The 17,285-nt window shown below is 40.6% G+C and overlaps 1 protein-coding gene across 1 annotated transcript in view; it reads left to right on the top strand.

Annotated features, from left to right (window-relative positions):
• Positions 1–17,285, top strand: part of LOC128693425 (uncharacterized) — a 1,035,404-nt gene that overhangs the window by 772,195 nt on the left and 245,924 nt on the right. The window lies entirely within an intron of this gene.

Below are 17,285 nucleotides of genomic sequence, written 5' to 3'. Positions count from 1 at the left end.
ACAGAATCAGTGCTATTATTTATGTTAAATATTACCATTAAAAGTTACACTTTGATTAATGGAATATAGTTTTTAAATAGTATTTTATACAAATGACCAATATTGTGTAAGACATTATGGGCACCAAGACTCACAAATTCACCCAACTCGTCCATGAAAATTATGCTTCACCTAAGTAGATGTGACTGTTGTATAATGGTTATGGATCTTCCATCACAACACTTCCCTTTAAATTATATTTTTATATAAAATTGGATATGATATCTGAAAGGTAATTAATTTATCTGTGTATTCAAAAATCTTCTTTTATGTAAATACACAGAGAGTACCAGCAATTAATATTGTCAACCAATCACCATCGTCGTTACAAGCTGGTTAAATTCATTTATGAAGGTAGTCATTAGTACTCTGTTTACTAAGTCTCAGATGCCAGATGTCACTTCTACTTAGCAGATAAAATATAAGAACTTTTTTCCGCAACTGTACAAATGTAAGACTGCAGGCAAGAGACTGTGAGAACTGTGTGCAACCAGACTTGAGGAAAGTATGCCAGTGTTGCTGCACGAGTCTCCAACATTGCTTCACAACTTTGGCAGGCTTCCTTGTGAATAACTGGGTAGAACCAGGCAGTTTTAGCATAGCAGTGAGTTCCTGACTGCTGTACTATTAAATTGCTGGTTCGCTGGTTTGGAGGGCATACCTATTTAGAAGTGTGACATACGCCGACATTACAACACAACATTACACACACACATTACCACCACAATTACCACACACTACCACAGGCGGTGTGTGGTAATGGTAGTGTGTGCTAAAGGTGGTGTGTGATAATGTGGTGTGTAGTGACGGTTCTGTGTAGTCATGTATAGTGTTGGTCTGCGGTTGTGGTTCGTGGTGGTGATGTGTGGTCATGTTGTGTAGTCATGTGTAGTGTTGGTGTGTTGTGTTGGTGTGTGATTGTGTTGTGTGGTGGTGATGTGCAGTCATGTTGTGTAGTCATGTGTAGTGTTGGTGTGTTGTATTGATGTGTGGTTGTGGTGTGTGGTGGTGATGTGTGGTAGTGTTGATGTGTAGTCGTGTGTGTTGTTGGTTTGTGTTTTTGTAGGGTGTGGTAGTGTTTAGCAATAGCGGTGTGTAGTCGTGTGTTATGTTGGTGTGTGGTGGTGATTTGTGTGGTGGTGTGTGGTTGCGAATAGTGTGTGGTAGTGGGGTGTGGCGGTGGTGTAGTGTGGTGATAGTGTGTGTTGGTGGTGGGGGTGTCTGTTGTTAATGGTGTGTGCAATGGTGGTCATGTATAGTGGTGCTGATGGTGTGTAGCGGTGGTACGCGTGTGGTGATGTGTAGTTGTGTATGTGGTAGTGCGTGGTGTTGTATGGGTGTGTGTGATGGTGGCGGTGTATGGCAGAGTATTGTGATGTTTTGTGGTTGTTGTGTCTGTTGGTGATGGTGATGTGTAGTAAGTGTGGTGTGTGATGGTGTACATGTGGCGGTGTGTGGGGGTGGTATGTGGTGGTAGCATGTGGTGGCTATGTGTGGGTTTTTTTGGGGTGGTGTGTGTTGGTGACAGGTGGTATGTAGTAGTGATGTTAGTGGAATGGGCTGGTGTGTGGTGGTGCAGGTGTGTAGGGGAGTAGTGTTTGTGGTCTACCTGGAGGGTGTGTTCCGGGGATCAACGCCTCTGTAGCCCTGTCCATGACCAAGCATCGCAGTCCATAAGGACCTGTTAAATAAGACTATTACCGTTGGCCGTACGCAAACCAACGTACGAACCAGAGCCCGGTTGGTCAAGTACTGACTGTTTGTATCTGTCCGGCTCCCTCTTGATGACAGCCAGGGGTGTCTTGGTAATCCCCTTATGTATGCTGGGAGGCAAGTGAACAATCTCTGCCCTCTGATACTTATCGTGTGTGGCATGCAAACAGTATGTAACCTTTATTCGGCGCATGTACACACCCTCATTAAAAGGCTACCTCTCCAACCAGCGAACCAGATACTAAGGGTCGGACGATCGGAGCCCCATCGTCAGATCAGTGTCTTGGTTCAATCATTATATGGATCTGGCGACTGTAAAGGTGATGTGGTTACCACACACGTTTTTACCCTTGTCATTTCCATTCGAGAGCTGGTTGAATCACGGTGGTCTGCATTCTATCGGCTTCAAATTCTGCCTTGATTACTGTGGGGTACACTAATATCTATTGCTGTACATAGTGTATAAAGTGTACATATTGCTGTTTATACTTGGTGGAGGATAATACAAGTCAAAGTTTTTCTGCTGTGTTTATTTTGCTCTCTTTACACCCAGGATAACAGGCCTTCGAGAACCTGGGTTGTAATATCGTGTTATCTCTTAATGTATTCACTGCATCATGCTTTTCACTAGGAAAAATGGTGCACTTCCTGCCGAGTCTTTTGCTTTTGAATGATTCAGGATTCTAGGATAGAGGTGTAAATTATGATGCATCTTCCTTGCTTATGTTTCACGACTGCATGACTTGTGGGTTTAGTGCTTAATGATTATAATAATAATCTCGCCTGCATTCCAAGGACTGCAGGTCAAGGGACTTCAAACGTTTCCAGTAACTGAGGCGGTTGACCTGTACAAGCACCAAAAGTTTTTTGTATATTCTCCAGATCTGCAGTTGAAAGGGATTGTTAGTGCACAGCAGTATTCCAGCCTAGGGAGAGGACAAGTGAATTCAAGAGAGTCATCATTGGTTTGGATTCCCATGTTTTGAAGGGTCTCAATTATCCATCAAATCATTTCATATTAGTTTTCCGCTCTATCGTGTGATTAGAATTTGTTTTATATTCCGATCTAATTTTTAGTTACTTAAGTTTTCCATAGCTTAGTAACTGAAATTTGTCCTCGTTGAAATTCGTATTGTTTTCTGTGGTCCATTTGAAGACTTGGTGGTGGTGTGTTGTAGTGGAGTAGTGTTTGTGGTGTGTGGTGAAGTGGAGTGTGTGTGATGGAGTAGTGTTGAGGGTGGTGTGTGGTGAAGTAGTGTGGGTGGTGGTGAAATGGAGTGTGTATGGTGGAGCAGTGTTGAGGGTGATGTGTAGTGGAGTAGTGTTGGTGTTACAAGCTTTATCAGATTGTAGAGCAAAACTGTTGTACATTAATTGGTTGTTACAACAGATTTCACTTTCTATTACCCCTCATAACTATTGAGTGACGATACCCTTTAACTTTATATTAAAAAATATATTTCTTTTACGTAACTATTAAATAACAAACACATTAAAATCAACCAAATTTAGATTATATTTCGAAAGTCAACTTTTGCCGGAGTCGGCCAGCAAGCTAACGTGCACGAGAGATAAAATTAGCAGACATTAACAGGTGAGCAGACTAGTGAGCACAGGCAAGTGAGCACGAGCAGGTGAGCACAGGAAAGTGAGCACGAGCAGGTGAGCACAGGCAAGTAAGCACGAGCAGGTGAGCACAAGCAAGTGATAACTAGCATGTGTGTACAGATGGATGATAAATATAGGGGATACAGATATACACAAAGATAAGTGTAAGTCCATGTATCAAGCGACGTCACAGAGATCTGTATTAATGGTGCGATCTTTTATAGTCTTCCTGTGGTCCCCGGACACTTTGTATCAGCTACAATGAACGACCATCGCTACTGCTGACACCACATCCATTAGCACTACCACTTCTGACACCACTACCAACACTAGTTCTGCTGACTTCAACACCTTTACTGCTGAACCACCAACCCTACTACTGACACCATCACCATTAATCTGACTCATTTACCATCACTTTCACTACTTCTGACACCACCACAGCTACTATTGCTGCCACCACAATTGCTGCTGACACCACTACCACTGCTGTTGATACCACCACAAGTACTGTTGACACCACCACCACTACAGAGTTTTAGTGAAGTACCAAAAATTGAGTATTTTTCAAGTACATTTGGTTCTAGAACTTCGTCATAGCGTTCGTTATTGTGGTAAACCGTTCCAGGGCCCCAAATACAACCACATAATAATGTAAAATATAATACAAAATTAAAAAAAAACGCAGAAATACGCATTTAAACTCCTGAAATAAGGAATATTATTATTACTTGTAATGAAAAAAATTAAATCAGTAAGAAATAAAATAAAAAAATACTGTAGTTTACCCTAGCTTAGTGCTACTGAGGATGCAGGACAGGAGGCAGAGGAGAGAATTACTGAGAAGAGATGGCAGGAGTGTAGTCATCCTTCCTGGTCCTCTATGGTGACTCTCCTACACCCAGTTCCTCTCTACCATCATTTTGAACATTTTAATAATTTAAATTCTATAGGGAAAACCGTTCGTTATGTAAATATTCGTTATATAAACCGCTCGTTATAGTATACCAAATTGTACATGACAGGTGATCCTACTTGCTGGCGATTCTGCTGCTTGCAGTTGATAATATTTGCAACTGATACTGCTTGCATGTGATTTCGCTTGTAGTTAATACTGTTTGTAGGTATTCTGCTAGCAGGTGGTACTGATTAAGCTGATATTGCTTGCATTTGTTACTGTTTACAGGTGCTACTGTTTTCGGCTGATTCTACGAGTCTGTGTAACGTGTGATGAATCGCTGACTTAAATCTGGTTTATTATTATTATTATTATTATTATTATTATTATTATTATTATTATTATTATTATTATTATTATTATTATTATTATTACAGTAGTACTTGCAGGAACATCGAAATTATTTTTAGGATGTTGTGGCATGCAAAGAGTATGTTAAAAATTATTCGGCATATGTCATACTCCCTTGTAGGCTGCCTCCCAACCAGCGAAATGAGTGCTAAAGGTTTAATGATCGATAGGGTACCCGTCGTTAACAATGTGGTTCACTTGTGCCAATTGACAGACTTGCCTGAGCTGCTGGTTGAGCACGGTGCACTCTGGCTTCTGTATCTGCTGTCTTTTGTCACCGTGTAGTACACTCACTATTAAACCTCTGTACACAAGTGTACATGTACATATCTGGCAAATTATATCTAGTGAATGAAATATAAGTCCTATACTACTGCTGAGTTTGTTTGCTCTATTTTGAAAGCCATTACGACCAGTTAGCAGGCCATACTATACCTGTGTCCGTAATACGCTATTCATCCAGCAGTACCTGGGTGTGTGTTGAACTTTTAAGTAGTTTCCCGGGGCAGTATTACTTGAGATCATGGGTAGCGAACCTATTTTGGAGAGCGTGTGCCCCAAAATTCTCACGTGCCAGTGGAAATTTTGAGCAGTAGATTCATTTATATTATTATTTAAAAAAAATGGAAAAAGAGAACACGTCATCACAACGCATACATAGCCCCGCAGGGTTAGGCTACATTACCTTGTCAAAAATTTTTAGTTGAAGGTGCATGGAGCAATTGACAAGTGCAGGTTGCCCACTGATCAGTTTTATAGAGATCATTTTTGAAATAGATTTCAATGAGAACTTTAGAAAGCCTCTTTTGACTGTGTTCAAAATTCTAACGATGGTGAAACCTCCTTAAAAAGACATTGTATTGTTACTAGAATGTGTAGGCGACATTTTTGCCATTTTTAGTCTCGAAGTGGAATTTTGATATTATGCATTACATAACTGCTCAGATTTATTAATGAAATTTGGTGCAGAATTCTAGATGTAGAGAATATACAGAGAACAGTCACTGCGCATATTAATACAATCAAGCACTTCAAATACTTGGACTGCTTGGAATGCAGGCGAGAAAGGTACATCAAAATTTTCACCTGGAAAATCTTAGACTCGACCCAAATCCGCATTCAAAAATCACTCCACATGAAAGCAAAATACTCGGCAGGAGGTGTAATGTCCCCTATGAAAAACAGGGATGCCGTGAATACACTAAGAGAAAACATAATAAATATCCAGGGCCCAAGACTGTTAACCGCCTCCCAGCATACATCACAAGAATTAGCAACAGATCCCTGGCTGTCTTCAAGAGGGAGCTGGACAGATACTTAAAGCCAGTACCTGATCAGCCTGGCATTGGTTGGTAGTACGTTGGATTGCGTGCTGTCGGCAGAAACGGCCTGGTTGATTAGGCTCTGCTCCACCGGGAGGCTTCTCATGTACTGGGACAAGAGGTCGTTGATCCCCGGAAAATTCTCCAGGTAGACAGGTCATTAAAACACATCTGGCTAAAAAGATTATGGTGTTTCTTTATTATTTATAAGGACAAGTATATTTTCCATAGATTTGAAAACCCTTGATAATAATATTCTAAACGTTTACCGAAAGAGATGAATGTTGTTGATTGTAAACACTGTCAACGCCATTGTGTTTATTTACTAATACAAGAATGGTTGGTGACTATACGTGTGTAGTTATTTCCCCGTGAGGGAGGTTCCTATACGCAAATACTGACTTGAAGGCAACGACTTAGATTATTATTATTATTATGATAATCAAAGGGGAGCACTAAACCCGTAGGATTATGTAGCGCCTGTGGGGGGGATGTGGAAGGTATTCAGGCTTAATTCAGGGAACTGGAGCACAGATCCAATTCCCGAGATCAAGAGGCCCTCACCAACATCAAGGAGCCTTCCTTGAGGGGCAACGACTTAGAGAAAGGGAAGCGAGGGAAGCTTTCACAGTTCTCTGTTGTTGTGTTTTGTGTAATGAGAAGCTTCTGCATTAACCAATGGATAGAGAGTGGGTGCCCAGGTTACAGCAAGCAGGCTAATAAATAAGTGACTTGGAGGATTAAATGTTGATTTAGTGTTTTCATTAGAAAAGAAGTACACGGGCGAATGGAAACTACCAGCTTACAGTTACATTTGACACGCAGATATTGCTAAGGAAACAACCACATATTTGAATAGACTGCTAATTAATTAATAGCTTGGAGGTGAGGTTAGAGAGTGGATGTAGGGAAATAGTTTGTGGTGCACAGAAATTATAGACTTTTGGTTACGCTTATCACATAGACATTAGACACGCAACTTACTTTCACATAGAAGAGATTGCTAATTAATTAATGACTCAGAGCTGAGAGAGGAGAAATGATCATAAGTGGTTTCAAGTGCTCGAAAATTACCGACTTGCGGTTACTTTGATGGACAGATGCTGCAGACGTACCCTCACGCAGAGGGGATAATTAATGGCAGGTACTGTGGTACTGAATATCCAACACATCCATATTACAAGGCGATTGTTAAATCACGACAGCAGTCATTGTTTCACTTAAGTGATTATGTATGGATAGTGGATACGCTTTGCTTGTGATAATCCCGCTCCTGAGGCACTCACATCTCTGGCTTCCACACTTCCTGTCTTAGTTTCCACACCAACAATAGTCACACCTTTAAATCAAAACTAGTCGTATTTCTGTCCCAGAAAGGGATCTCTGTATCACAAAAAGATTAGTGCAGTGTAGTGTAAGTTTTAAATCGACGATTTAAAGCGAATCAGATTGATATTCACAAGTTATCTCATGGGCACTAATATTCCATCTTTTTAATGAAATCGGTAAATAAACTAATTGAAACCTTCCAATAAGAATATTAAAATGGTATACAATACCGACTGGTTGGTAGGTAAGACACATAGACACCAGTTAGGCAACTTTATTCCGAAACGTTTCACCTACACAGTAGGCTTCTTCAGTCGAGTACAGAAAGTACGACTTCAAGGGTGATGGACTGATTATATCATCTTCACATCTCTACTTCTGCCTACTTTGTGTACTCGACTGAAGAAGCCTATTGTGTAGGCGAAACGTTTCGGAATAAAGTTGCCTAACTGTTGCCTATGTGTCTTACACACCTTCCAATAAAAAACACCAATTTTGAAGCCAAACCGAAGACGGGTTCCTTATTAACATATATCTTAAATTTCACCGACACATCTGGATGAGGAACTCGGTAGTTATCAAAATGAAATACGTATTTAAATTTTCCTAGATTTTTCTGTATAAAAAAAATGCGATAAAAACAGACAAAAATAAATGCAAACTTTTCTTTTGTTAATTCTTACCAACATTTTAGGTTTGTTTGATTGTTAATAAGTAAGTTTTATTAAATGAATATTATGTAGGTTTAACTAATATATTTCAGTAAAGCCTATCACAGTTACTTAGCTGCCGAGTGCAAGTTATTTAGAGATCATAAAATGAAATTGAAAATTTTTAGAATTTTAGGTTTTCTTACCAATAAATAGTGCAAAATTCTGGCAACATGTTGATGCAATCAGCTTGTTTCTATCATATTTCTAAGTATGTTTTTTTTTTCAAAAATGTAATTTTTGTTTTTGCTGTCATCAAGAGGACATGTTGGCAATTAGTGTTTTTATTATTTTTTTTACTCCAAAAATTACTATTCTTATGATTATTTCATTCTAAATACTGAACAAGGCAAGTTCTGTGAGGACTAAAGTGAAGAGCACAGAGTTGTTGTTGTTCAGTTGCCTCTGCGTGATCAACAATGATAGGGGTTTGCAACACGCTAACTCTGGGTGATCAACAATGATAGGGGTTTGCAACACGCTCACTCTGGGTGATCAACAATGATAGGGGGTTGCAACACGCTCACTTTGGGTGATCAACAATGATTGTGGTTTGCAACACGCTCAATCTGGGTTATCAACAATGATAGAGGTTTGCAACACGCTCACTCTGGGTTATCAACAATGATAGGGGTTTGCAACACGCTCACTCTGGGTGATCAACAATGATTAGGGTTTGCAACACGCTCAATCTGGGTTATCAACAATGATAGAGGTTTGCAACACGCTCACTCTGGGTTATCAACAATGATAGGGGTTTGCAACACGCTCACTCTGGGTTATCAACAATGATAGGGGTTTGCAACACGCTCACTCTGGGTTATCAACAATGATAGGAGTTTGCAACACGCTCACTCTGGGTTATCAACAATGATAGGGGTTTGCAACACGCCCACTCTGGGTTGTCAACAATGACAGGGGTTTGCAACACGCTCACTCTGGGTTATCAACAATGATAGGGGTTTGCAACACGCTCACTCTGGGTTATCAACAATGATAGGGGTTTGCAATACGCTCACTCTGGGTTATCAACAATGATAGGGGTTTGCAACACGCTCACTCTGGGTTATCAACAATGATAGGGGTTTGCAACACACTCACTCTGGGTTATCAACAATGATAGGGGTTTCCAACACGCTCACTCTGGGTTATCAACAATGATAGGGGTTTGCAACATGCTCACTCTGGGTTATCAACAATGATAGGGGTTTGCAACACGCTCACTCTGGGTTATCAACAATGATAGGGGTTTGTAACACGCTCACTCTGGGTTATCAACAATGATAGGGGTTTGCAACACGCTCACTCTGGGTTATCAACAATGACATGCTAGCGGTTTGCAACACGCTCACTCTGGGTTATCAACAATGATAGGGGTTTGCATGCTCACACGCAATACGCTCACTCTGGGTTACCAACAATGATAGGGGTTTGCAACACGCTCACTCTGGGTTATCAACAATGATATGGGTTTGCAACACGCTCACTCTGGGTTATCAACAATGATAGGGGTTTGCAACACGCTCACTCTGGGTGATCAACAATGATAGGGGTTTGCAACACGCTCGCTCTGGGTTATCAACAATGATAGGGGTTTGCAATACTCTCACTCTGGGTTATCAACAATGATAGGGGTTTGCAACACGCTCACTCTGGGTTATCAACAATGATATGGGTTTGCAACATGCTCACTCTGGATTATCAACAATGATAGGGGTTTGCAACACGCTCGCTCTGGGTTATCAACAATGATAGGGGTTTGCAATACGCTCACTCTGGGTTACCAACAATGATAGGGGTTTGCAACACGCTCACTCTGGGTTATCAACAATGATATGGGTTTGCAACATGCTCACTCTGGGTTATCAACAATGATAGGGGTTTGCAACACGCTCACTCTGGGTTATCAACAATGATAGGGGTTTGTAACACGCTCACTCTGGGTTATCAACAATGATAGGGGTTTGCAACACGCTCACTCTGGGTTATCAACAATGATAGGGGTTTGCAACACGCTCACTCTGGGTTATCAACAATGATAGGGGTTTACAACACGCTCACTCTGGGTTATCAACAATGATAGGGGTTTGCAACACGCTCAAATGTGGTGTTTCATCTCCACAGAGTTTTATAGAAGCAAAATTTTGAATAACTCAGAAATAAGTTAGTGACATTTGTTTTAATTTTTTGCAAAGAGTAATAATAGGAGTGTCATGATTTTTTCACACGATATTGATGAATGATGGTTCTATTAATATTCAGAGGTGTTTTGCAATATGTTTTACCATTTTGTTTTTATTAATACTTATTCTCCCATAAAAAACGCAAATTTAAATTTTTTTTATAATGCAATCTATTGACATTTCTCGCAAAAAAAGTTTGAAATTTAGATAATCGAACTCTTTATTTTTCATCTGATGTTAACTAGAACATTGTTCAACTTACCAATTTTTTAGGGTAGGGAGGGTTTTATGATAAATACAATTTTGCAATATCTTGCAACTTTGCAACAAGAAGTCCATGCAAACATGTGTATAGGATGCAAACTGCTCCTTAATAACAGCATAAAGTTACACTTGAAATTGGACCAAAAACAGAAAAACACAAAATCGTGTCTCTCTATCCCTTAAATTATGAAAATATGGTTCTTGATTATTGATTAATAAAAGAATTTCAAGCCAGTAAACCTAGCTTATTTTATTTATTTGTGGATTGTATATTAAAAATTATATGGGTTAAGTGTATTTACTATACTAAACAATGGTTCAATTACATTATGAAGAATAGATTCAAATTCAATATAACTCGTATAGTATCATCACAATGCACTTCATTATGTTTACAGTACACTGCCAGTATCTTCACAATACTCTGTGGGCGAAACGCATTATACACACAATGAGTCGCAAGGCACTTACAACGTATACTTATTATAACTCACTGCTGAGTTCAGTGAGCAAGGTGAAAAGTGCGCACTCGCTCATCTCTTTGAACTGGGTTGAACTCTGCGTTCAGGTAGTGGTGTGGTTGTAGTGCCAGATAGCATTACAGCCTCCATTCTTATCCCCAAAGGGCACTGCTGTCGCCTCTTGGTTTAAAATGGTAGCCATTTTGAATTATGCACAAAACTGTTGGCGCCTGAAGTCACTCACCACCGGTCACAGACCGGGCCGCGGGGGCGTTGACCCGCGGAACTCTCTCCAGGTAAACTCCAGGTAAACTCACTGGTTCTGACTAATACTAGCAAACTTAGCGATGCAGATTATACTACGTTCACTGGACAAACACCAGTGCTTAGTTACTATTAACTGTAACAAAGATTGCTAGTCACTAATTCTAATTTAGGTCTCTATAGATTCTGTTTAGGTTCTGGTGGACAAATTGCTACGGCGTCTGACTGAAATGATTTTAGTCCGTATTACAGAGTTTAGGGTTCCTTGATTAATCATGGTGGAATTATTGCATGCTTTGTTATTCGTGATTATGCAAGGCCTTCTTGCACTGGGTCACATGTGGAACTAGCTCGGCACCCGAAATTTGGACATCTCAAAGATTGGCACTACGTTGCCATATTGCAAGTCAACAATGGTGAGTCAGTGACTGTACCTTTTGATATGTGATGAAAATGGTTTAGAAAATTGAGAAGTTGAAGAATGAGGCACATGTGCAACTTTTGGGAATCTTTATTGACGAAACGTTTCGCCAGCCAGTGGCTTCATCAGTCCAATGCAGAGAAGATCTGTGGAAGATGAGGAGGAGTTTGAGGTAATCAGTCCCTCAGCCTGGAGGCAATGTATTCAGTCCATCAACCTTGAGAAAAGTGTAGCATATGCACGAAGAAGTGGCTTATATACTGCAGTCAGGAGAGTTGAAGCAGCAGTAGACAGAGTTACCAGTGGAAAAAACCCGCTAATGTAAGTAGGTCATGCTTACAGGTCAGGCAAGCATTGAAGAATTTCCTGCAACAAGATCTAAAGATGTTGCATTGTCTGACAGAAGTGATGTAAATAGTTTAGAAAATCGTTAGGTTGAAGAATGCGACACATGAGCAATATATGAGAATCTTAACTGTGTTTCTGATTCTCCAGCCAGTAGCTTCATCAGCCCAATACAGAGAAAACCGCTTTTGTGATTAAGATTGGCGAAAGTTGCACAAATGTGTTATTCTTCAGCTTATGCTACTTACACTATATAGCCTAAGTTTAGTGTAACTATAATCTTAAACTAGGCACTAAACTTACTAGGAACTTACAGTTTAATTAGCTTATGATCAAGGTTTAACTTATAGGTGGCAATAGAGCTGCTCCTCACTAGTAACAGGTTACCTCTAAAGTCTAAGGCGGCAAACTACTAGTTTTTCCTCAGGAAACAGGCCTAGCTCTGTTATTTTTTCCATGCATGTCGATAATGGTGCCAAGAGTCTGTGCTAAAAAAATTTTAAATATTGACTGAAAAACAAGTGTGAAAATAAAAATTGCGTGATGTAGTATGGAGTGACTGGGGGACAGTACAGTAAAACTGTACAAGATGCATGAGAACTCTATGAAGATTAGAAGACATTGTGGCTGATATAGATAACAAATATATTTAGAAGACTGATAGTCGCTCTGCAGAACTGAAAAGAAATCTGACTGGATGACAGTCAAAGTATAAAACATTAGAAGACGCAGATCCAGAAACAGTGACACCAATAGACTGTCTGTTGTATAGTTTCTGCCAGTTAAAAGGAGACTGGTAGAGTCTGTAACAAAGAGAAACATAGACTGAATGAAGCTGAGAGAGACTCAGAGATACTGACGGAGATCAAGCGATACCGAGAGAGAGAGAATGCGAGTGTGGATATTTTGGAGGAGAGATCTCGTGTTGGTGAGAGATAAGAGGAACAGTCGTATTTTGTATGCAAATGCCGTGTTGTTCTTGTTCCTCGCTCTGTTTGTTGTTTTTGTTATTCTGTGTGTCCTTGTTTGCATGGTTTACACTTTTCGTCTCGTCTACTGGAGGGTAACAGTTGTTGTGTTCAGAAAGGAAGGTGTTTCAGTATAATTATAATAAACAATAATAACTGTGATAATGGTAAAAAATAATAATAATTTCTCTCTTTCGCATTCATACATAATTAAATTCCCTCAACCCCGTCTCTTCCTGTCCTCTAACTCCCTCAATTTGTTTCTGATAGAGTCGTTGACTCAATTGTTTGAATCAGAACTGTTCTATCCGTTGTTATTAAAAATTCGCAGGAGCCGGTGAATCTGCCACCGTTCCAGCGAACCTATAATTATCCAGCTACACCTTTTTATGATGTGAAGATAAAGTTACGAGGAAAAGGAATCGTCGCATTAAACGGAAGGGTAAAGGAACAAAGCGGAAAATAATAAGAGGAAATAGGAGAATGTATAAGAAAAAAGATTGGTGAGGAAAGTGAGGAAGTTGGAGAGGGAATAAGAATCAGAAAGAGATAAAGACAGATAGACAGAGAGGAAAACTGATGAGTTACGATAGTCTAACTTGGGCTTAGTTTAACTGGAAGAAAATTTAGGAACAAAATGTTAATTCCGTACAAATTTACGAGAGAGAGAGAGAGAGAGAGAGAGAGAGAGAGAGAGAGAGAGAGATAGTTTTACTCATCCCTGAATACCATATATACACAGATAGTTGCACCTTAACATTTGCTTTTACAAGCGAGAAGAGATTACCTTCGTGCAAGCATCAATCACCATCACGAAGCTGCATCTGACAGGGTGAACTCTGCCAATGATATTATCAAAACCGGTGAGCATTAAAGCTTGCTTGGCTGCAGTTGCTACGGAATTTAAAACCAGGGTGTCGTGGTTCTCTCTCTTCCCACCACGTTCACAGCTTTAACTTCAGGATCAGGTAGAGGATCGTACAAAGTAATACTTGACCTGACATGAACGAATGTGTCACTTCAGAAGATCATTCAGCATCTTACACATGTCGATGGTTAAACTCTTACGTACCAACCTAATACTCTCAAGATCCCTCAATTAGTCTAACATCGCGAACCACAAAATGGCGTTTATTCCACACGACGAGAATTCATCAGTGGTTGTAATGTGCTGTATCTCTCCCAATGAACATCACTTCTTCAGTGGTCATTCACTCTTCGAATGGTTCGCGTTTGGTACAATTATCGTAACTGTATGATTAAAGCTAAATGAAGAAGAGAAATATCTATACTGCAAATTTACTTCACAGTATAGATATTCTGAGGACCAGTTATCGAAATGAATAGTGGCTGTATAGCTTTTAAATAAATACAGTAATTCTTAAAGGAGAGAGAGAGAGAGAGAGAGAGAGAGAGAGAGAGAGAGAGAGAGAGAGAGAGAGCACTCAGATCACACACGAAGTGTCCGTTTCAATCCTCGTTACGGGTGGAAACACTGGGCGTGTTCCTTTACACCTGCTGTCCCTATTCACCTAGCAGCAAGTAGGTACCTGGGTGTTAGTTGACTGGTGTGGGTCGCATCATAGGGGGTAGTAGTATACCTCAGATAGGGCTGAGGCTATGAAATGAGCTGAGGTAGGATAACAGCTCTTAGCTTGAAAACTGATTTGGGTACAAAAAAAATCTTTGGAACCCAGAGATGAGAGGGATATCCTAGGGGAGAAAATTAATTCCCAGCTGTCCATGAAGAACCACAGGGTAAATCTTGCAAGCAAGACAATAAAGAAGTTAACAGCACTATGGTGTATTTCGTACGTGCTCGACAGTAGAGGCTACAAAACTTTATAAGAGACTTATCTCTCGCCTGGAACCGCCTGGACACATCTGTCATTCCATCGGAACCCTCAGCATTGAAGAGACGTAGGTGGCTTTACTGTTACGTACAAGACCAATATTGTCAAGGTACTATACTTACCTTCACTTCGTGGATAGTGAGAAGACAGCCCCTATGCAACAAGACGAGCACTAACAGCAACTACACTCTAGTTGTACCCTTCTCAAGAGCATCACTTCTTCTGAGATCAGTCATTCATTGAACAACTCAAGTCTGGTACATTATCGATGAAATAAAACCAGTTGACTAAATGAAATCACTGGCCCACAGTTGGCTCCAACTTCACCCTGTTTCCTATTTGTTTGTCTCATAACAATAATTTCTTTCAAATGAGCTGAACTAATTCACAATTCTTATCTTGTTAACAAAGGTAATCACTCATAACCTAACCCTGCATAAAAACTTTCTGTAAATAAGAGAGAAAGAGAGAGAGAGAGAGAGAGAGAGAGAGAGAGAGAGAGAGAGAGAGAGAGAGAGAGAGAGAGAGAGAGAGAGAGAGAGAGAGAGAGAGAGAGAGAGAGACAAGGGAAAAGGAGATGTTTGCTAGCCCCCTCTCATCTGCGACTGGTTGACAGAGTAGAGAACAGAGCAAGACGTCTCATCTTTCGCCTGGACCCATCCTGGATAGATCTGTCACTCCAGCAGAGCCTTCAGCACAGAGGGATGTGGGTGGCCTTACTGTTATGTACAAGGCCAACACTTCGAGGGCAACGAGAAGCAAGCTTCTATACCACAAGACGGGCAGAAAGCAGCAACTTCACTCTGGCTGTACCATTCTCCAGAACATCACTTCATATGAGATCATTTATCCCCAGGATGACTCGAGTGTGGAACACATTCTTACAGCATTATGATGTCAACGTGATAAAGTCAGTTGATCAAATGAAAATGCTGGCACACAGATGGCTCCAACTTCATCCTGTTCCCTACTTGTATGTCTCATAACAATAAAAATGCTTTCAAATGAGCTGATGTAGGTAACAGCTCTTAGCTTGTCAATAAAGTTAGGAATCCTTAACTTGTAAATAGCTTGTCAATAAAGCTAGGGATCCTTAACCTAACCTTGTCAAACCCTGTGTAAAAAAAAAGAGAAAAAACTGAGAGGTAGTGAGGGAGAGAAGTAGAAAGTAACGGGAGCACAATTGTCAGGTCATCCCGGCCAGCATGAAGACAGATGTAAGGCAGGGTGGTGTGTTGTCCATGTTCCTCGTGCAGAGGGCAACACTGTCTGGTGACGGCTTTTATGGCACTGGTGAAGCCACTGTGTGGCAAAACGTTTCCTCAATAAAGATACCTAAGTGTTGCACATGTGTCTAATTTATCAACTAGTCAGTTTTGTGAACCATTTATCTACATCAACATGACGTTAGTCACAGGGGTCGAGTCACATCTCCTGGCCCTGACACCTTGATGTGACTGACGATTACTGACGTCATTACATAGTGAAAACCATCCAGTGATATTACTGCAGATGACTGTAGTCTGTGAAATCAGTTTCACATGGCTGTGTGTTACGAATTATATTAATAGATCAATCATTGTATAAGACTGAGAGGAAAACAATGGGTTAATTAATGTTTCCACTCGGAGGTTTGAGAGGTCAGCATTGATGAAGCTGGAGTACCTTGACGAATTAGTTGCTAGTCACTGTCATGAAACAGTGACGTATATTGTGAGCTGTTTGTGACAACTGTTATAGTTAAGCATCGTGTCCACAATAAGAGAAGCCCTGGGCTGACTACTTACCTAGTGGGATATTATTACACCAGAAATGTGTCGAGTAATGACTGGATTCTCTGATCACGCCCCTTCCCTCCCCTCCACCGAGCATGGTTGAATTTTAGCTCCACCGGTTTATCCACCATTGCACTAGGGTTGAGTGCCAGACCCCAGCGTCATAATGACAGTTAGCTCTCCCACTAAGGTGGGAGGCAATGAGAAACTAATACTATGTTCCTTTGACTTATCTAAGTCATTAGTGACTTCAAATAGCAATCGAGACCTTGACCCATCAAGTTTAGGATCTCGAATTTATGAATGTCATCATGACAGGATAACCCAGCTGACATGTTTTGTCGTGGAGTACCTCTCAGTGTTCATTGTTCCCAGCTGGTCTGACCAACCCAGACAGCAATTCAAGCATCTTATTAGTGTCATTGAACACAGGTTGAGAGTCTGGCTTGAAGATTTCCTTATATCACTGAGGGAACGCTTGTATGGGACCCAGGCCCCTGATGACACCATGTCACTGCAACTTAAGATGGAGATAACTGATGACGATATTCCGAGGTCCAGCTGGCCACCAGGGATGATAATGGCCATGCACTCAGATGTGAGTGGTGCAGTCAGGACAGATGAGGCCTGCAGTGATGGCCGGAGAACGTATCAATGAGATCATGCAGAGTGATCAAGTATGATCAGGCTAAACAGGGGCTCCGCCTTCACTGTGGAAAAA

The sequence above is a fragment of the Cherax quadricarinatus genome, chromosome 90 (assembly GCF_038502225.1).
Source record: "Cherax quadricarinatus isolate ZL_2023a chromosome 90, ASM3850222v1, whole genome shotgun sequence".
Lineage (NCBI taxonomy): Eukaryota > Metazoa > Arthropoda > Malacostraca > Decapoda > Parastacidae > Cherax > Cherax quadricarinatus.
The sequence above is the reverse complement of the archived record's forward strand: the minus strand, read 5'-3'. Positions and strand labels throughout refer to the sequence as shown.